The sequence below is a fragment of the Puma concolor genome, chromosome A2, assembly GCF_028749965.1.
Source record: "Puma concolor isolate L17-30 chromosome A2, mPumCon1.1.hap2, whole genome shotgun sequence".
Lineage (NCBI taxonomy): Eukaryota > Metazoa > Chordata > Mammalia > Carnivora > Felidae > Puma > Puma concolor.
The window spans coordinates 67420947-67444676 of NC_141668.1; positions in this window are offsets into that span (position 1 = coordinate 67420947).

The following is a 23730-nucleotide window of genomic DNA, read 5'->3' on the forward strand; positions in this document are numbered from 1 at the left end:
TGAAATAATGTGTAAGATTTTCTTTAGATATTCTTTTGTTTTTAATTTTTTTTAATGTTTATTTATTTTTGACAGAGACAGAGCATGAACGGGGGAGGGTCATAGAGAGAGGGAGACAGAGAATCCGAAACAGGCTCCAGGCTCTGAGCTGTCAGCACAGAGCCCGACGCGGGGCTCGAACCCATGGATCGTAAGATCATGACCTGAGCTGAAGTCGGACGCTTAACCGACCGAGCCACCCAGGCGCCCCTCTTTAGATACTCTTTGGAGTATCTTTGGGTGAGCCATGGGAAAGAAAGAGACACTTTTGAAGAGAAAGGAAATAGCAGGATAAGAAAAACTGAATACTAGTGTTAATTTAGATCCTGTTCAAATTCTGTACTGAAACACATAGACATTGGTTCTCATGTAATGGTCAAAAGATGCTTTACATGCTTTCTTCATGAACCAACTAAAATGTTTTCAAAGACGACAGCAAGAAACAATATTTGTTTCGGTTTTTGGTAAACTAACACAGTTTGATTTAGTAGGCCAGTTTCTGGGGAGTTTAATAAATTATGAAAATAGGGCATGAAGTCTTGGGATGTAAAGACAGATAAACAACAGGGAGAGACCAGGTATACACTCCCATAGTTTCCAATCCTTTATCAAAATAAATAAATAAATAAATAAAAATAAATAAAAATGCCTGTCCCACTTGCCCAAACTTATAACTAGTTAAGATTACAAGTAAAAAAGTGATCAGCTCTTTTTTAAAAAAAATTTTAATTTAAATTCAAGTTGGTTAACATACAGTGTGATATTCGTTTCAGGAGTAGAACCCGGTGATTTATCACTTACGTTTAATACCTAGTGCTCATCCCAAAAAGTGCCCTCTTTTTTTTAAAAAATGTATTTTTTAATGTTTTATTTATTTCTGAGACAGAGAGAGACAGAGCATGAGCAGGGGAGGGGCAGAGAGAGAGGGAGACACAGAATCCAAAGCAGGCTCCAGGCTCTGAGCTGTCAGCACAAAGCCCCACACGGGGCTTGAACTCAAGGACGATGAGATCATGACCCGAGCCGAAGTCGGCAGCTTAGCTGACTGAGCCACCCAGGCGCCCCTAAAAAGTGCCCTCCTTAATGCCCATGGCCCATTTAGCCCATTCCCCAACCAACCCCTTTCCAGGTACCCTTAGTTTGTTCTCTGTATTTGGAAGTCTCTTATGGTTTGCCTCCCTCTTTTTTTTTTTTTTTTGTCTTATTTTTCCTTCCCTTTCCCTATGTTCATCTGTTGTATTTCTTTAATTCCACATATGAGTGAAATCATATAATATTTGCCTTTCTCTGACTTAGTTCACTTAGCATAACACAGTCTAGTTCCATCCATGCTCTCCTAATGTTAATTTTTCATTCCCTTTAAACATATTTTGGTTGTCTTTAACCCTACCCTATGAACAGATAACTCCACCATTTTATTGGTTTTGCTTTACAAGTCTCTGCCTTTCATTTAGGATCGGATGTGTGCTTGGTTTCTGATTCTAAGGTTTGCCACTATAGTTACTATTGGAAAAAAAAATTTCCATTACTAATTGTGGCTCTCATTTTAATAATAATTATAATAAAAAAAGCAAAATGCTTTTTTATTTATCCCCCAATAAAGTATTAGAACTTTAAAACATCTGGCATTGAACACATAGATAGTCCGGATGTTTTTATGCAGTGCTTTATTATACTATCATATTTAAACTGATGCATAAAACCTTAATTTCAATCTGTTATTCTCCAATGAGAAATATAATAATTAGAGGTTCATTTGCTTGAAATCATTTGCTATGTTTGCATGGTAACCTTAGAATTCATATAAGGAAGATAGTTATTTAATTTGAATTTTTAAATAAGTTGTCATCCATAAAACAAGTAAATGAGACTAGTTGACTCTAAGACTCCTAGAAACATTTGTTGTCCTTAGGACTGTACATGGATGGATCTTCCTTCTTAATAACTTCAATGTGCCCACTTGGATTCATTGGAAGAGCCAGTACCTCACTTTAGTCTTTGTTGGTTTTTATCTGTCTTATGGTTCTGGTTATCTATTAGAGTAATACCAAACCACCCCAAAATAGTGGCTAAAAAGGATAACATGTATTTTGCTCACAAATCTGAGGGGACAGGGCTCAGCCAAGGCAACCAGTTTTTGGGGTTGCATGCAGTTTTAATTAGATGGTGGCTGGAGTATGGTCATCTTTGAAGGCTTCTTCACTAGCACTTATGTTGACTGGGCTGGGAAGAACCAAGTATCTATGACTCCTTAGCCTTCTCTTTCTTTATGTGATCTTGCCATTGCTCTCTTTACATGTTGGCTTCATTCCTGCCAGACTTTCTCCATGTAAACCATTTTTTTAGAGAACAGTATACACATGAGACAACAGCTCTACATTGGCCTTATCCAGAGGAGTGGCATCATTTTTTTCTTGAGAGCGGTCTTTTTTCAATAACTACAATTCCTGTCCATGGAAAGGCCAGCCTGGATGGAGGACAAGCGTGAATAAGACTTAATGTTTGCCATCTCAAGCATTCTTTTGTGTGATCCCAGGGGAAAAAAATTAAAGTTTCTCAGAGTGCAAGGAAGCCAGGAGATCAGCCATTTACAATGACTTTACATCTGGCTTCTTAAGTAGTTTTTTTATTTTTTATTTTTTAATGTTTATTTATTTTTGAAAAAGAGAGAGAGAAAGAGATCACGAGTGGAGGGGGGTAGAGAGAGAGGGAGACACAGATTCTGAAGCAGGCTCCAAGCTCTGAGATGTCAGCACAGAGCCCGACAGGGGGCTTGAATTCACTGATCCCAAGATCATGACCTGAAGTCAGATGCTTAACTGACTGAGCCACCCAGGTGCCCCAGGCTTCTTAAGTAGTTTTACTCCTATGTCCTCTTTTAACTCACATCTCAAATGCAATGACACTACATTAGTACAGATAAACCAAGGAAAACAGGCAGTCCACCAGCATCAAAGTCAGACGCATCTGTGAACACAATTTTTCTGGCAGGCATCCTAGTTTGGATTATAATGCTAATAAAAACAACAACAATAAAACAAAACAAACAACAAGACAGGCAATGTGTAGCCTACTGAAAGATTTTCACTAGTGGGAGACTCTCTCTGTCCTTATCAGCAACCCACTGCATTAAAAAGCTGCCCACCTTCTCTAGTGTCAGGCCACCACAAACAAGAGTTAACTTGCAAAGATTACAAGTAGAGAGGGCCAAGGTGTTTCTGCAAGGGAGGTGTGAGCTGTTATAGTATTATAGGTGTTGCTATTGTTGAAAGAAAGAAAGAAAGAAAGAAAGAAAGAAAGAAAGAAAGAAAGAAAGAAAGAAAGAAAGAAAGAGAAAGGAAGGAAGGAAGGAAGGAAGGAAGGAAGGAAGGAAGGAAGGAGAGAGAGAGAAAGAAAGAAAGAAAGAAAGAAAGAAAGAAAGAAAGAAAGAAAGAAAGAGAGAGAGAGAAAGAAAGAAAGAAAGAAAGAAAGAAAGAAAGAAAGAAAGAAAGAAAGAAAGAAAGAAAAGGGAAAGAAAGAGAAAGAAAACCAGAAGCCCAAAAGGTGTCACTTAGAGTTTCCAAACCAGGACTTAATACACCATCTAATTGCACTTTTAACCTCTCCTTAGAAATGTGGCTCTAACTGGTCAGTAAGGAAATTTTTCTTCCCATCAGTGCCAGTGATGGTCACATGGGTCCTCTCCAACCCCCAAAGAAAGATCAGGTAATCTATAATACAAGACCTCTTGCATTTTCCCCTAGCAAACAGCCTCCTCTGGGACAATCCTCTTCTTTTGTTCATGACTTTCTTGTCCTCACCCTCCATCCATGAAAACCTATTTTGTGTAACTCCTCCAAGCACCAATCTACTTGCAGATGAGCTTCAGCCAATTCATGAATTATTTAATAAATCCAATGAAACCTTCAAATTACCAGGTTGAATTTTGTTATTTAATACTGTGAAGGTACTTTGTACACGTGCTTAACAGCTACAAATAGTTGACTTCAAGTAAAGGAAATTTCATTGATAATGCTGGTGGGTCTTATATAATCAGTGTAAAGGTCTTAAGAGAAAAGCTGAGTTTCCCTGTGAAAGAAGAAATTCTTCCTAAGAGTACAGCTTCAACTCCTACCCCAGAGTTTCCAGATTACTTACCTATAGATTTCAACCATGCCAGCTCCCACAATAGCTTGAGCCATTTCTTTGAAATGAATCTTTATTTCTATCCCTATCGATCCATATATCCCACTGGTTCTGTTTCTCTGGAGAACCTTGACTGATAGAACTGGTAATAGAGTGATCATATAATTTATCATCCAAACTAGTACACTTTGGGGTGTGAAAGGGCAATTATTAATAATCATGCCAGGAAACTTGCATGAGCCAAACCTTTGCCAGGTAAACCATGTTAAAGTGTTCCATACGTAAAATAAATCTTATCCACCTAGAGCTATCAAAATAGTGCAATTGAGAAAAGAGATGTTTGTGTTTTTGCTTTATTTGTAACAAAATCTAGTTAGTTACCAAAAGTGGTCTAAACTAAGGTAAGAAATGAATCACTGGATAATTTTTGAAGAAACCACCTATTGACATGATAGAAAGTATTTTCCTCTCTTTTTACATTTTGTAAAGGTCAAAAGTTTGGAATCCTACAATTATTTTGCATTTGAAAAGTGATGAATCAAAAGATAATTCAGGATCCCCACCCCCCCAGATAATGGCAGGCACTCAGACCTGATGCACTTAATGTACGTATGCAATTATCCAAGTTTAATCCTCCTCGTCATCACAGCCCTATTCAAATCTGTTATCTCTGACAAAGTAGGTTTTACAAGACTACTAACTGGCTGAGCATCAAGAAAAAAATGACTTTGTGAAACTGAATGCCGTTAGTGCTTCTATTTAATCTGTATTTTTGTCAGACTGTCAACTGTAAATAACTTTGGTAACTGGGGAATATAGTCTATCATTGCCAATCAAAGTGTATATCTATACCCGTTTTTTTTTTCTTTTTTTGAAAACTAGCAATGTGACTCTAGAATCCTAGATTGGCTCTGAGATGAATTTGACAAAGAACAAGTCACATTCATGGCCGGGATCTCTCAATACCTAATACATTTGCTATACTGATGAAAGCTGTGACTTGGTATACTATTGCTAAAATCTCTGATAATAATACTGAGAATTAAATGAACACTAGACAATTATGACTTCATGTGCAGCTTAAGTGGAACCTATTCCAACATTCTGGAAAATATCAACACAGTTGACCATTTAATGATGTCAAAAAGGAATACTGTAAACCTTGCCTTCACACTGTTCCCCCGTTTATACACTCTACATACACTATGCAGTTTCAATGATTAATCCAAAAGAATCTCTTCTACTCATGAGAATTTCTGGATGAAAGCTTACATAACAAAAAGGTAAAGACAGAGAAAGAGAGAGAGAGAAACAGAGAATTAGAAAGAGTTATAGAAGTTATCCAGTAAATTAAGATGATATAAATAAATTTCAATTCAAAAGACTAATTAAAGTAATAGAACATGTTATCAAATATATTTTATAATGGCTCTTCTGGATAGAAGAATGATGGCATATTTAACTGATAGATTAGTCGATCTTAAAAAGACACAAGGACACAGCTAGGGACATTTAAAAATTCTGTTATGTTTTATACACAGACATAGACCCGCGTGCGCACACACACACACACACACACACACACACCCATACCCATCTCCTATGGTCTCACTTGGAACTTTTATACTTAAGAAAACTAAGTCCATATTTACTGAGTCCAAATAACACTGATAGAAGCTGGAGTCATGGTATACAGCTGTGATATATTCAGATTATTGATGAAACATCAAAGTTTTAAGAGAGTGTTCTGGTTGGTCAATAAAATTATCAACTGAATAAAAATCACATCTCAAGGTATCAAACACAGAAAACAAAAGGCAATGAAATTACAAAACAATAGCAGGCAAAGAGAATCTGTGGATAATTTGATTTAAATAAAATTTGACGAGAACGATAATAATCACACCACATGAACATAACAAGATCACTGTCCTACTTAAAAATTCATAGGTTAGAAAAAAGAAAATAAAAATAAGACTGTATAACATTAAAAATTCAAAGGAATGTGACTATATTAGAAATAAAGATGTAATGAGAAAATATACATAAATCGGTATTTTGAAAATATATGTGAAATAGATAATTATATGACATAATAAATTAAAAATGATTAACAAAAAAGGCAGGATATTTAGATATCATGACAATCAAAATTTTGAAAATTATTATAGCCCAACAGCCAATCCAGTGGGCTTACTAGAGAATTCTTTCAAACTTGCAAGAAAACAAAAACAAAACCTACATATATATACATATATATAGTATATATATGTATATATATATATATATATGTATATGTATGTATTTAAATATATATATTTGGACATATTTGGGAAGCATATCAGTTCATTTTATAAAGCTAGCATATTGCTAATATCAAATGTAATGTTAATTAGCACTCATTCCCTCACCCTGTCTTTTCCTAGCTCTCACATACAGCTCTAGATGATACTACACGGAAAACACCACAGGGGGACATAGGTTAGTAGCCACATAATTTTGGAGAAGAAGAAAGGGATTTTTTGAAATGTCAGTGAAGACAGAAACTATTAAAAAATTCTTAAAAAGCATGTGTACAGTATACTGAATTAGACATTAATGAAAATTCACTCAAGTATTAGTTTCAATATTTGTTAGAGTACACATGTTTACTAAAATGGCCAAACTTCTCCACTGCTATTTCAATCCAGCACAGTCACTACATGTTACCTCATCACCTTTGTAGGCAATTCTTCCTGACTTGAAAGATAACAATGTATTCAGCAGTGTTTCTAGTTACCAGATACTCATCAAAATCACCCAGTGCCTGGGTGGCTCAGCCAGTTAAGTGTCCTACACTTGATTTTGGCTCAGGTCATGATCTCACTGTTTGGTTCCCGAGTCCACACTGACAGTGTGGAATCTGCTTGGGATTCTCTTTGCCACTCGTGCATACTCTCTCTCTCTCTCCCTCAAAATAAATAAATAAACTTAAAAAAAATTACCTGAGGAAGGTTTTATAAAATAGCTGCTGTGCCATGTGCTGACTATTACATTAGAATCTCTGGAAGTGAGATGTAGGTTTCTTTTATACTTATTTAAAAGTATTTTTGGGGCGCCTGGGTGGCGCAGTCGGTTAAGCGTCCGACTTCAGCCAGGTCACGATCTCGCGGTCTGTGAGTTCGAGCCCCGCGTCAGGCTCTGGGCTGATGGCTCGGAGCCTGGAGCCTGTTTCCGATGCTGTGTCTCCCTCTCTCTCTCTGCCCCTCCCCCGTTCATGCTCTGTCTCTCTCTGTCCCAAAAATAAATAAAAACGTTGAAAAAAAAATTTTTTAAGTATTTTCATGAGAGTTGTTGAAGCTTTCTTTAACATTTTTAGAGAAGTAAAAAGGACATCTCTTCATTACAAGTAACAAAAGCTGCAGACATTTATTTAATTCATATGAGGAAATGCTTTTCCATTTTTTTTCACATCCAAATACAGTAAAACATTGGTTTATGAGCATAATTCATTCAGGAAACATGATTGTAATTCAAAGTATTTGTATATCAACATGAATGTCCCCATAAGACATAATGGAAACTCAGATTATTCATTCCACAACCCAAAAATATTTACTGAAAATGATTAAATAATGTAATATAATAAAATATAATAAAGAAAATGCAAAATATAAAGAAAAATAAATGAATTCACCTGCACTTACCTTCAAAAACCTTTGTGTCTGGTGTGAGGGGGGCAAGAGAGAGGAGGGTTATTGAGTTATCAAACACAAAAAAGGATGACTTTTATTATCACTAAGGGAATCACTGCTATCTATTGACTCAATGGAATCTTTTTCTTTTTGCGCAAATTTTAACAAGGAACCTATCCAATGACACTTGCTTTTGCCTCCCTTTGAGGATTTCGTAGAAATGTGACATTGCATTGAAAATTACCCACAATCCTACAGGGAGAGAGAGGGAGATGGAGAGAGAGAGAGACAGAGAGAGAGAGAAGAACAATTGACTCAGTTGTGATCATGTGATGCTCAGGGTCACGTACTAATCGTATTGTAAGACATTGCTCGTTTATCAAGTTAAAATTTATTAGAAATGTTTGCACATCTTGTAGAACATTTGCAGAACAAGTTACTTGCAATCCAAAGTTTTACTGTAACCATAATACTTTGGTTTACCTTATAAATGTGCTAATTTTCATCTGAAATATATTAAAAATAACAAATATCTATTTTTTAGATATTTTTTAAAAATGTCTATTTATTTTTTAGAGACAGAGTGTGAGCAGGGAAAAGGCTGAGAGAGAGAGGGAGACACAGAATCTGAAGCAGTCCCCAGGCTCCCAGTTGTAAGCACAGGGCCAGAAATGGGACTCAAACTCACTAGCCGTGAGATCATGATCTGAGCTGAAGTCGGACGCTTAACCAATGGAGCCACCCAAGTGCCCCATCTTCTTCTGTACTTATATTTACTCCCCATAACATCTAGCTCAGTGTGGACTACAGGTAAGCACTCAATAAATGTTTGAGTGAATAGTACTAATATAACATGTACCAAGAAAAGAGATAAAAGAGTATCAAACAATGACAGAAAGGATTGTCAGGAGGAAGATAGCAATTGATTAGTAGTTGCCAGAAGCCATTCAATATTGCTCCCACATCAACAAAAGAGGACAAACATAGACAAAGATCAATTTTCCTTTTTACCATGTATTTCTAAAGCAAACTCCACATCATTTTCCTCCTCTAACATGGTAAATAAAGGAGGGCATTTTTACCCTGTTCCTGCATGAGGCAAATTACCATCATTACCTATTCAGATTCCCTCTATGAATCCACTGCCTAAGAGTGGCATTATCATACACAAAAGGAATTTGTGGAAAGACATGTCATGTCAAGTGATACAATTGACTTCAATCTGCATTAAAACTCATTTTACCATGTGGGCCTCATAGAGCAATATATTGAACTTCTTCTTTCAATTTTCTCTTATTTACAAAGCACTATTTCTAAAGCTACATTTAAAAAAAAAAATAGAGACTGTATATTTAAGAAGCCCAGTCAGCTTGCTGATTTTATAAATATCATTTGACATAAGAAATAGCATTTGAAAAATGTACAAGTTTCTATGAGCAGGGACTAGATTGAAGAAGAAAAGGAGAATAGGAAAGAGAATAAAAGGAATTGGAGAGTTCACCTACATTGAAAAAAATATATATATATTTATATATATATATATGATATAAATATAAGTATAAATATAAATATAAATATAAGAAAAACAAAACAAAAAAGCAGTAGATAACACTACCCTTCCAAAAAACTTTTCTTTCATTGGTCTTTGAGAGAAAAGTAAAATCAAGCAGTGTTGTCAGACATGCTCTCAAATTTCTCTCCTGTTAGAACACAAAGAGTTACCTCAAATAGTAATAGTAACGACTTAAAGCAGATATTTATCTACAAACTATTAAGTGAAACAGTTGAGCATTATATGATGAATTATACTCTGCTTAAGAGTGAGCAATCGAACATTCATTCACTTATTCAACAAACATTTTAACTCTCATGCAAAAACCCATCTATCGCAAAAGGCAAAACAAATGCTATGTGAAATATCAAAGCAAAATCCTCCTGGAAGAAAAAGGAGGAAGTGATTAAAGCCATATAAATCAGAGGAGGCTAAAAGACAGAGTAAAGGAGAGCATAATATGCCACCCTGAAACATGCCTCTTTGGTATAAGGATTATTTTGGGCTGGTTATTAAAACAAAACAAAACAAACAAACAAACAAAAAAACAAACAGCACACACAAGAAAAGCTCTGAAAACCCAATAAATGTTACCCTTTTCCAAAAGATACTTAAATTATTTTTAAGAGAAATCTCCATTTGTAAGGCTGTCTCCTTCTTTGTACCAGGGAGAGAAGGATGACTGAAACTCTAAAAACTCTTATCAAAGGAGAAGGCAAGGATTTGAATGTACATGACAAACTTTCCCTTGTTTACTGTGTCTTGTCTGGTAACCTTCCATAATTGCCCAGGCTTCAAAACTCAACATCTTTTTTTTTTTTGTCGTTAGCTGGGAATATATAAGGCAATGGCTTGGGTCATTTCAGGAAGTGAAACAGTTTTTCTGGGTCTCTCCCATGCATACAGGAGGGATTAAACTTATTTGTTTTTCTTCTGTTAATCTTTTATTACAGGGGGCTCTCAGTCAAAAACTAGAAGGATAGAAGGACAATTGTTTTTTTCCCCCATAAAGAGCATGTTTGCAATGACCTTCCAGAAAGCAGAGGGATTTGACAGGTGGTAGCATGAAGCTAAGAGGGAAAGTGAGCAGAGGCTCCCAGACCAAGAAAACTAAGTAGAGAAGGTAGTCAATTACAACTGGAGTGCACAGCAGACCGAGTATTTTGGCACGTGTCACTGGAGGTAGTTAATAGAAGCATGAAGAGCAGAGAGGCTGATATATTGAAGGTTGGATGATCTTTCAGTAGCCATTAGATAATTCTCTGTGAGCAGAGCAAATCTGACCCAAAGAAGCTCAATTAGACAGTTGTCAATTAAGATACATTAAGGAAACTATTTAGACAACAGTATAAATCTATGTGGGATAGATTTTATTAATTCATCCAAAACATGTATTAAATGATTGTCACTTGTCAGGAATTACGCTAATTACATCAAGGGGTATTGACGTGCAAAAGACTACTTCGTCAAGCAATGAAGACAGGGTAAAACATCAGAGTGAATATAGGGAAGTGTGCAAAGATAAATCACATGGCTCTTAGATATGGATCAGTTTCCCTTATAGGTTCAGTCTAATAATGTAGGTTCCAAAAGCCTAATGACTAACATAAGTCTAGTTGAGGAGGTGGGGAGGATATAAGGAAGAAATGAAGGGGAGGGATAACAACATGTAATTTCTTCTTACTCTTTGTTTGTCTTATTATTCTTTTGTTGCCCTCAATACCCAGGGTTCATCATCTCACCACTTTGAAGAATGAAGAGGTAGACATAGAATAAAGTGAGCAGCAGGCAAAAGTTTAATAGAGTATAAGATCAGAAAGCAAGAATAGTATGGAAGTTCTCTTATAGAGAGGGGGCATTCGAAAGTGAATACCCCTGACTACAGGCCAGGGGCTTTGTTTTATTGGGTTTTGGTCAGGTTTCCTTCCCTTCTTCCTTGTTCCTTCTCAGGTTCTACCCTTATTGGTTTGATCACTCTAGGTGCTGAGTCGTTCATTCCTGACTGGCTCAATTCTATCGTGTGAGGAGTCAGACTATGGTCAAATTGTCACTTGTATAATATATGTTTTATGGTTTACTTATTTTAGGTGGTTAATTTGATTGTCAAATTCCTGAGGGGAACACAAGGGGGAGTAGGTGGTATGTGTTACCTTCTTAAGAGGAACCTTATGCCTGAGGGAGTTAGCTGAAGGTCAGACGTTTCCAGAAGAAATGTTTTAAAATATGTGTTTTTCCCCACCCAGGGACCTTCAAGCCCTAGCCTCTCCCTTTCTGCCTTACTGAATCCTATCTTTCCCTATTATATTTTCGGACTAGTGACAGAAAAGCTTTAAAACAAATGCTCTGGAGGAGGATTACTGATTTAAAGTATACGCTCATATTTCTGACATTGCATGCCTTTTTTTATTTCTTGGCATTCCTTCATAAATACAAATTAGCACTTGTCATTACAAGCTTTCAGTAGTACACAGGCAATTCAAGAACTTTGCCTTTAGTCTCAGTCACCTTTCGAGCTCAACCTAACAAGTATGAAGTAACATACAGCCTCCAAGAAGAAAGGAATATTTTAAAGAAAAAAAGTCCTTAGTCCAGTCTTTGTGTTTAAATTTTACAGCGTGTTTGAGATAGGGGTTATCTTAAGAGAAATATAGATTTACATCTTAAAAATGTAAACTTTAAAAAGTTTTGAATTGCAAGTAAAAGGCAATAGTGATAGACAGTTTCAGGAAGGTGCAAAATGACAAGCTGCTGTCCTTACTCTGTCCTCTCCCTTCCCTTCCCTTTCATTGATGTTATCTATCCTTTCCTCTCTAACATTTAGTTTTACATTATTTTTCCCCCTCTTCTAACTCTCATTTGCAACTGGACATAACCCTAGCTAAATAACATCTGGGAATTTTAAATATAGGTGTGTATTTGTACACACACATGCACACACACACACACACACACACACACACACACACACACACCTGCATTCCATGTCTCCAAACTACTGGGATTTTACCATTGTTTTTCTCATCCAGTTCTACAATACCTGTATCTATGTCAGGAATTTTTTATTTTCTCTCTGCTTTACCTTTTGATCTGCCTGCTTGTACTGAGACCAGGACTTTATCAATTCCATTCTTCATGATTAAGGTAGATTCCTACTGGGAAGAATTTATAAATGCTATATTTAACCAAAACACCTTCCCTACCCAGCTGTGCCATTTGCTAGCTGGGGAAGTAGTTAAAGCTCTAAGCCTCCACTTTTCATAGCTAAAAACTAGGAATAATAGTGCCTACTTCTTAAATTTGTTTCTAAAAATTAATTGGAACAGTGTATAAAATGTAGTGATTAGGGGCGCCTGGGTGGCTCAGTCAGTTAAGCGTAAGACTTCAGCTCAGGGCATGATCTCACGTTTTGTGGGTTCAAGCCTTGCATCCGGCTCTGTGCTGACAGCTCGGAGCCTGGAGCCTGCTTTGGATTCTGTGTCTCCCCTCTCCCTGCCCCTCTCCTGCTCATGTTCTGTTTCTCTCTGTCTCTCAATAATAAATTAAAAAACGTTAAAAATTTTTTTAAAAATGTAGTGATTAGTACATAGTTCCTATCAAATGTCAGTTATTTTTTATAATCATCACCTTCATCATTACCATTGAAAATTTGAGAAAATCCCAATTTAATGAGCAAACCGGCTCTCATCAAGTTCTTTTTGCTCTCTATCTCTTTGAGATTTTTTTTTTTCATTCTTTTGCCCATTCATATAAAATTTGTTCTTTAAGTCTATGGTTCCCAAATTGTGTGCCAAGGTGCCACAGAGTCTCTCTGAGATACCTTGAGTTTTCAAGAGAAACAGAAACTATCAGCTCATGATCATACTCTCTTCCTTTCAATGGCATATTCTCTTTTCAAAGCTCAGAATTTACTAGTCACTATCTTAAAAGTCAAGTACAGTGAAAAAAACCATTGTGGATGGAAGTCTTCAACCTGAATCCATGTTCTGAGGAGTTGTGCATTGTCCACAATGTGCACACATTCCACCATGATTTTGGTTCTTAAGAAAGTAAGAAAAATATTGTTTTATTCTTTCAATTTATATATATTAATTTTCAAACCACTGCTAAGTTGGTAAGACATATAAGGTACTAAGATGCTTGGAACTAATACTCAAACAAAACTCAGGTGTTTTATTTTAGGGGTTCTTAGAAAAAAATTACTGTAGGTGTCATGAACCAAGAAGACTTGGGATCTCCATTGGAAGTGATTCTTAATCCTGGTTGCTTATTAGTATCATATAGAATAATTACATACATGTTTAACCTCACCAGAGGATCCTGCTATTCCTGATGACTGAGAACTACTACTGTAAAGAGTCTGTTTACTAGATGACAAAACTAGAGAAAAGAAAAACTTCCAGAAATAAGTCCTCATTCTAAGGTCAAGTCCATCAAGATTATATTTTCATGAGCTCTTAAAATGAACTTTTTCCCATTGTTTTCTCTCAAATTCCCCACTTCTTTTTGACTGCATTTGTCTATATTAAAGATCAGTGCTATGTTAAAATTGACTTTAAGGAAAAGGCAACTCCTTTAGAACAAAATTCTCAAAGTTTAATAATCTTTCTCCAGAGAAATGTAGTAATATGCTTATTTCAAGGGCCTTTTTTCTCAGAGATTCTGAGGCAGCTGGTATTAGATATAGGTATTAAATACATTAGGAAGTCTATAGTAGAAAAACAAGGAAGCAATGACCAAGAGCTCCACAAAAACTTGAAAATAAGAAGTACTTCTGGAAAGTAAATCATAGCATCAATATGTGATAGATAAGAATGAAACTTAAAATATTTTAAGTTTCAAAAGATTAGGATATGATTATAATCTGATATGTTTAATATATTTAAAGAAAATATCCTTCAGGGGAACCTGGCTGGTTCAGTCAGTAGAACATGCAACTAGTGATCTCAGGATCATGAGTTCAACCCCATGTGGGTGCAGAAATTACTTAAATAAATAAAACTTAAAAAAAATAATCAGGGAGGAAAAAAAAAGAAAATATCCCTAAGAAGAATAGTTTTTCAAGAGTGAATGCTTATAAAGTAGTATCTAGGAAATTGATAGTGCTTTGGTGTGACAAAGCCGGCTGGTGCTGGCTTGTGAGAGCTGAGTTGTGTGCATCTCTTCCCACCTGTGCACTTAGTGATATTGGTAGCTTGAACTTGGCCATGGTGATGATATGTACACCATAGAGGTTGGCAAACACTACAAATTTAGATGGTTTTTCCTTTAGAGTTGGTTAAACATTTATCAGTACCCTGGATATTGAGAAAACCTACCAAATATGATAGAGAAAAGAAATACCCCCAACAAGAGGATAGGAATATAACATCTAACTAGCACATCTATTTTTGCTGTGGAGAAAGGTAAAAATTTATACATAAAAACATGAAAATCTTCAGTATTCACATCCTAAAAGAATTCCTCTTCCTCTGTTTTCAAATTCTGACAATTAAGCTTCACATGCAAATTTCTTTTTAAAAGAATGTTACACTGGGCCACCTGATATCTCCTTGTCTGATGGAGACATTCCTCAGTGTAAATGAATAAACTGCTCTTCTAATTTATACTACAGTGATAATTTAATAATCATTATTATTAATTTAAATCCAAGAAATCCTCAGCACTGACAATATTTTCTACAGAGTAACTCAGTGGTCAGGACTGTCATATAATGTTACCTCATAACCAACAGTTGGCCTTCTCTGAAGACACAGTTTTGCTTCAGAAGCAATCTACTAGGATGATTAGAGATAGCAGTGCTTCCTCAGCTAGACTTCCTCAGACTTCTTCCAGACAAATTTTTACAAAAAGTTGTTGAAATTAATAATGTCACAAGGTTTTTTTTTTACCATGTAATATTCACATCAGTTAAATTCATATTTAAGAGTCATCTCTCTTTTTAAAAAAGATTTTATGTTTATTCATTTTTGAAAGACAGAGAGAGACAGAGCACAAGCAGGGGTGGGGTGGAGAGAGAGGGGGACACAGAATCCAAAGCAGGCTCCAGGCTATCAGCACAGAGCCTGACACAGGGCTTGAACTCACAAACTGTGAGATCATGACCTGAACCAATGCTCAACCGACTGAGCCACCCAGGGGGCCCAATTCATCTGCTCTCTTTATGGCTACCTTGAGGTCCTTGCAGGTGAAAGGAACAAAGGTATAGGGCTTCCACCCTCTACTCTGTGCCACTAAAAACACAGTCAGCAGAAATCAAACTCCATACAAGCTCAAATCTTCAAAGTGCTAGAACCTTACTGATTGAATACTTATAAATCTAGATATTTGAATTTATAAGATCAGCATTTGAAATATTTTTGGTACAAAATATTTACCCTAAAGGAACAAAACAACATCATTTGTCTACTTATTATTTCAACCTAGGGGTTCTACTGATTTAGTAAAGAAATTTGAAGCTAAAACTCCCTTGATGACTATCAGATTTATCATGTTCATTAGAAGAGATTACTACTAAAGATTTTTTTAGAAGAAAACCCATTATAAATTGGAGCTTCATAATAATGTATGATTATGTTTCCAAAGATGACCTCTGGCATGTATCTATAGATCCATACGGATGGTTTCTCAGGTCTAATGATTTACCGTCATTGAGACAAATGAAAAAATAATCTTGTAAAATTATAATTACGTACTACTTTTTAATCTAGATAGGTTTTTAATGATAATGCCTTATGAAGCTATATTCTTCTGTTCTAATACACTATTTTCAAGACAACCTACTTCAATAGCAAACAAACAAAAATGATTAGTGAGATTAGGAAAGATACATAGAGCATCTAAATAAATGGAGCATTTTCACGAAAACTATTAAATTGATGAATTAGATTAAAATGTCACTACCATTAAACTCTGTTTAATACATGTCAAATAAATACTTTAGCAGTGTTCTATAGCCTTCATGACTGTTACTGTATCTGTTAGGGAAGGCATTACCAATTGTTTTTGCATTTTATTTGTTCTACCTAATACAAAGATTTACTTTCCTTATGAGATTATAATTTTTGAACACTATTGGGTTTCAGTGGGAAAACTTTGAGACCAAGTTAAATTTTTTTCTAATTTCCTACCAAAATCTATATGTTATTGGCCTATTATTATTATTATTATTATTATTATTATTAACACTTGGTGGGATAAGCACTAGGTGTTGTATGTAAGCGATGAATCAGGGGAATCTACCCTCAACCGAGAGCACACTGTACACATTGTATGTTAGCCAACTTGACAATAAAGTATATTAGAAAAATTTTCCTGCCAAAATCTATATATTATTGGCCTTTTATAGACCCTTTGAAGACACATACATACATAAATACATTTTAGGGTGTTTTTTTTTTAGCACTCTAGAAAAAGGATATGAGTGTTCAATATCTCAAATCTACACAATATTCAGTCCAGGTAGAAGCATTTGATTCTCAGAGCGTCAAGCAAATAGAGATGATTCTGCTCACTGGGCCAGAGCTAAAGCCTCAGCTAGGTTTTTCAGTAGTGGAAGAATAGATACAGGAAGAGAGCCATCTGCTTTAAAGGCTAATGGATGTCTGTTCCAGTAGAAATAGCTTACAGGTTGTTGTTCGAACTGCAGAATGTAAAGATGAAGTGGTCCGTGTTCCTGAGAGTATGGGATACCAACCTACATCCAGAGTTAACATCTGAGTGATGGGCATGAAAATCTCCTGCTATACTTTTGGGTTTGTCTAATCTTCCCTTAATTCTGCCAGTTTTTCCTTCATATACTTTGAAGTTCCACTATGAGCGGTCTACACGTGTATGATTTTTATTTCTTCCTCAAATTGACTCTGCTATCATTATGAAATTTTCCATCTTATCTCTGTAACATTTCTTGTCCTGACACCTGCTATTTCTTACATTTCTATGGCTCCATTATATTTCTGAATTATATATTTGATTACAATATCTTCTTCCAACTTTCATATTCAATCTGCCTGTGTATTTGTATCTAAAGTACAACTCTTATCGGTAGCATATTCATGACCCTCCCCATCAATGTGATGATTCTTCCTTTTAATTGGAAATTTTTATTATTTTACTGTTTGATTTCCATATTTATTTTTATTTCTTTTTATACCTTTCTTCTGCTCTTCTGTTTTTATTTTCTTTCAGGTTAATGAAATATTTTTTAATATTCTATTTATTCCTCTGTTGGCTAGTTAGGCATAATTCTTTATGCTCTTTGAGTACTTGTTTGAGAGATTACAATATGCATTCTTACAATGTCACAGTCTATATATAATTTATATTCTAATACTTTATGTAAATGGTAAGCAATTTATAACAGTATAATTTCATTAAATCTCTCATTGTTTGTTACTATTGTCATTTATTTTACTTCTGTATGTCTTATAAACTACAGAAAGAATTTTTTTTTGTCTAAAACTGTCAGTTCCTTATTAAAGAAATTAAGATAGGAAACACAAAGTAGTCTTTTCTATTTACTTACATATTTACCATTTCCAATGGCTCTTCATTCTTTTAGATGAATTCAGTCTTTAAAATTTGGTGTTTAAAATTTATAATCTTGCCTATAATCTTGACTATAACTTTTTTATTGTATTTTGGACTTCACAGTGATAGATTATTTGGGGTCTCAATTATTTGAACTTCATTTATGAATCTTGACTTTTATTCTTATGAGGCACTAAAGTATGAGATAATCCTCTTGATCCTGTCAGGCTTTATGTATTTTCTCATAGGGTTATTCTATGTTGGTTTAAGTCTCAGTCCTACAAATGATTTGTGCCTTAACCCTATGACATGGCCTTTCTGGGGTCTCCACTAACTGTTCAAGGTTGTTGTAAAGTTTATGTACTATAATTGGGTCAAAACTCCAAGATCTAGTCACACAAACAACCACTCCCCTTCAATGCTCAGTCTTGTATCGCTTGCTCTTTATTTTACTTCATAGAATGTTGCCATGTACATGTTTAGCCCAGCCCTCAGGTAAGGAACTAGCCTCTAACCAACATCATGAAACTTTATTTGTGCTCCACATACTATAAATTTCTCCCCCAAACAAGCTACATCATATATGAGGCTCACCTCATGTATTTCCTTCATTCAAAAATTACAGTTTTTATTGCTTATTGTCCAGTGCTTGAAAGTAATTGTGTCATATATTTTGTCCAGTCACATTAGTGTTTAAGTGGGAAGATAATTCCAGTATCTACTACTTGTTACAGCATGGTTGCAACTTAACTTTAAAGCCGAGTAATATTGAATTCAAAATAAACATATTACTAGACTTCTAAAAAATATAGAAAAATAGAACATTCTTTAAAGTCTGCCATCAAATTTTAAAATAAATATGAATTAAAATCACATATAAAAATAAAAAATACATCAATCGGATGGTGCAGATATTGATTTAGTGAAAGTCATTGAAATTTTACAAACTAACAAATAGGTTTTGAGTAATGGATGTTTTGACATTATTGTGTCTTGCATGTTGTTTCTAATCTTGGTTAAATAAAATTTAAAATCTATTTTAGTGACATTGTAGTGGAAAGTAAATTACCATCCAAGTGAATTAAGGACACAGAGTCAAAAACATGTACTAGAAATCAGATGATCACCATTACTGAGCACTAAAAATGATAATATTTTTTTCCACATCATTATGTTGTAGAATTTGAAAAAAACCTGTGTGATATGGTAAACAAGGCATACTCCCATCCCTGAACTTGTCAGGAAACATTAAAACCAAAGGAAAAGACTAGACAATAGAGAAGAAAGTAAGGTAGAATTGTATGTTTGAATAAAAATCAAAGTTTTGATTTATTAGAGAATGATTATTGATCACAGATATTATTTTGGATATATTACCAAAATATGTGAAGAGATTATATCCAGGATGATTAGCTCTCCCCAGTGTTCAATGAGGACTTTTATATATCTTTTTAAAAAATTATATTTAAAGCTAGGCTAATAAAATATTTCACAGTACATTGAATGACACAGTAAATGTTATAAATGGTTGAGAGAAATCAAATTGCAACTTTTTGAAATAGCACCAATCTGACCAGGGTACTTCAAATAGGCACAAATAAAAACTCAATAAAGGCACACATCTATAAGAATGAGAAACAAAATGAAACACAATGGTATTGAAAACACACCGAAGTGAATATTAAGCCTGTAATAAAATCATGGTTTACATTTTAATGAAAGAAAAAAGTTCATACATAAATTGAGTAATCAAATAAATAAAATGGTGGGGGGGGGGTAAGTTAAGACTGACAGGTAATTTCTTTTGCCAGCTTCTTATACTTTACTCACACCGATAAAATTAATGATTCTGTTGAGACATTATTCTCCATCTTAGAAACCACAGGAATTTTTTTTTATGACAATTTAAGTATCTGACACAGAAAAAGGAAGATAAACTATATCAACAGTAAATAACTATCTTCTTAATTTTTTAATATGTATTTTCACTGAAATAAGGCAAAAATAACCATTGTTGTAAGGAAATGAATGCTTTTTGACAGACTTGCATATAAGTATTACTTTGTTAAAGATAAGAACTTTTGTTTGTTTTTCATATGGAAATGGATTTCTACCATAAAGACATGGATATAGGAAGTAAATGTTAAATCCTGAAAGCAAAAAAAGAGGATTGGGAAAATACTGCATATATAAGCACACTGTTGGGGGCCAAGGGCAGGTGGACCCAAGATGGGCCACTTTGGCACCAAGATTATTCTGAGTTAAAAGCAATCAAAACCCAGCAGACTTATAAAAAGTTCTTTGCCTTTCCCACAACTGCTTAAAAGAATTTAGAAAGAATATTGCTCCAGGAAAAGAGCTATCACCATAGATAACTACACTATGATATGAAATAGGTATGCTGAACAGAGAGGAATCTAACAAGGCCACTTTGATGAAAGTCCTCTCTGTCCCATTGTTTTTTATTTTTTTTATTTTTTTTTTAAATTTTTTTTTTTTCAATGTTTATTTATTTTTGGGACAGGGAGAGACAGAGCATGAACGGGGGAGGGGCAGAGAGAGAGGGACACACAGAATCGGAAACAGGCTCCAGGCTCTGAGCCATCAGCCCAGAGCCCGACGCGGGGCTCGAACTCACGGACCGCGAGATCGTGACCTGGCTGAAGTCGGACGCTTAACCGACTGCGCCACCCAGGCGCCCCATGTCCCATTGTTTTTTAATGACCCAGCAAACATTTGTTTACCAAATATTTATTCCTTTTCATCTTCTTATGAATTTCATTCTTTTACTCTGAAGACCCAGACCCAACTACTTTTTCCTTAGTTCAGGATGATGTATATATCTTATTTTCCTTGATTGTCCCCATATGCATGCTATTAAATTTGATTTTCTCCTGTTAATCAATCTCATGTCAATTTGACTCTTAGTCTGGTTAGTAGGACCTTGAAAGGAATTCTTGTTCCCTAACAATACAAATACACAAAAGGAGTTCTACACATATAAAAATGAATTAGATATATTTAAAATGGTAATATTAAACAGATCTATAAAGACTTCAGGTAGTTGAATATATAAAAAAAGATCATGCACCATTTCTTATATGAACTGTCATTAAGACCAATATAAAATTCAATGTCATGAGCAAGAGCAACTTGAGAAAGCAAGATGACTGAAGGGAAATAGAAAACTTAAATCAGTGAATATACCTCTACAAAAGATAAATAAATCCAGTTGTTAGGGAAGTAAGTAGAGAGTAAGATATTTATCAAAGTGAGGGAGAAAAAAAAAATCTCCATCACAAATGTATGAAGTAGAGCAAAAATATAGAAACTTACAAATTAGCAATGAAAAGAATGCATCCTATTAAGAAACTAAATTTAAGCAACTAAATTTAAAGAGCTAATTGGCTTTATTAAATAAATGCAGCAATAATCCATCTAGTAAGTGGAGGGGAGCTCCAAAGAGTTGTACAAAATGGAGGGTTTTTATAGAAGGGAGGGTGGGGCAAGAAAATTATTAACAAAAGAAAAGGATTGTTTCCAGAAAAGTTGCTTTTGTTTAGAGGGAAAGAGCAGGGTTTGTTAGTGTGTAGATTACTTCATCTTCCTTTAGGGGATAGAGAGGGCCCACAAAACAGACTCATTGGTGTTAATCAGAAAATTCTGATTAACTAATATAGTTAGCTAACATACAGGGTATATGGTGTGCTCTTGGCTTTGGGAATAGATTCCCGTGATTCATCACTTACATAAAACACCCAGTGCTCATCCCAACAAGTACCCTCCTCAATGACCATCACTCATTTCCCCTCACCCCATGCCCCCCCCCACTACCTTCCACCTTCAGTTTGTTCTCTGTATTTAAAAGTACCTTATGGTTTGCCTCCCTCTCTGTTTGTAACTATATATATATATATTTTTTTTTTTTCTTTCCCTTCCCCCATGGTCTTCTGTTAAGTTTCTCAACATTCACATATGAGTGAAAACACACAATATCTGTCTTTCTCTGACTGACTTGTTTCACTTAGCATAATACTTTCCAGTTCCATCCACATTGCTGCAAATGGCAAGATTTCACTCTTTTTCATTGCTCAGTAGTATTCCAAAGATACAGATAGAGATAGATACAGATATAGAGATAGATATAGACCACACCTTCTTTACCCATTCATCAGTTGATGGATTTTGGGCTTTTGCCATAATTTGGCTATTGTTGATAGCATTGTTATAAACAGTGGGGTATATGTGCCCCTATGAATCAGCACTCCTGTATCTTTTGGATACGTTCCTAGTAATGCTATTGTTGGGTCATAGGGTAGTTCTATTTTTAATTTTTTCAGGAACCTCCACACTGTGTTCCAGAGTGACTGTACCAATTTGCATTCCCACTGACAATGCAAGAGGGTTCCTGTTTCTCCACATACTCGCCAACATCTGTTGTTTTCTCAGTTGTTAATTTTAACCACTTTGGTGTGAGGTGGTAACCCAATGTAGTTTTGATTTGTATTGCCTTGATTAGGAGCGATATTAATCATATTTTCATGTGTCTGTTAGCCATTTGGAAGTCTTCTCTGGAAAAATGTATATACACGTTCAATGCAATCCTAATCAAAATAGTACCAGCATTCTTCTCAGAGCTAGAACAAACAATTCTAAAATTTATATGGAAACACAAAAGACCCCAAATAGCCAAAGCAATGTTGAAAAAGAAAACCAAAGCTGGAGAAAATTCTTGACTGATGGGTTGAGACTACTTTTTCGGGGGAGATTGAACCGCATTTAGATTAGGTATTAAACCACTATTTAGGGATTTGTCGTAAGTGATGCCATTTGGGGTCAATGGGTTTATTTATTTATTTTTTTTAAATTTTTTTTTTTTCAACGTTTATTTATTTTTGGGACAGAGAGAGACAGAGCATGAACGGGGGAGGGGCAGAGAGAGAGGGAGACACAGAATCCGAAACAGGCTCCAGGCTCTGAGCCATCAGCCCAGAGCCTGACGCGGGGCTCGAACTCACGGACTGCGAGATCGTGACCTGGCTGAAGTCGGACGCTTAACCGACTGCGCCACCCAGGCGCCCCAACAATGGGTTTATTTTTAATATCTAGATGGGTAAATACAGGATTCAAAAGCTCAATGGGAGAAAAACAAGAGGGATGCAAACTTTAGTATTGCATGTTTAAGAAGTTTGTATAAAATTATTATGTTGGGGCGACTGGATGGCTGTCTGTTGAGCATTTGACTCCAGCTCAGGTAATGATCTCACGGTTCATGGGTTCGAGTCCCACATTGGGCTCGAGTCCCACATTGGGCTCACTGCTGTCAGTGCAGAGCCTGCTTTGGATCCTCTGTCCCCGCCCCCTCTCTGCCCTTCCCCCGATTGCTCTCTCCCTCTCAAAAATAAATAAAAAATTAAAAAACATTAAAAAATTATTACTGTAATGTTAGTAGCAGTATAATTGTAAGTACACAAATGCATGTACTTGCCTTCAGATAGCCAGCTTGAGAAAATTGCCTAAAATATTTCTGTCCTAACTTTTATAATTCTACCCTATGGCGATCAAGTTTTCATAGACAAAGGACTTAATGGTGACTTGCATCAAATTATCAAGGGATTTTTTTCTTTATGCTATCTCTAAAATAATCAAAATAATCAATGTTTCCATAGATCAAATCCCATAACATATAGAACATTAGAAGACCAAGAACTTCATTTAATTCAAGGTCATTCTGCTCATTCATACAAGCTGAGAACAATTCTCCCTTTTTTTTGACATTTAAGAATACAGAAGTATAAAGACAAGCTTCAAAAA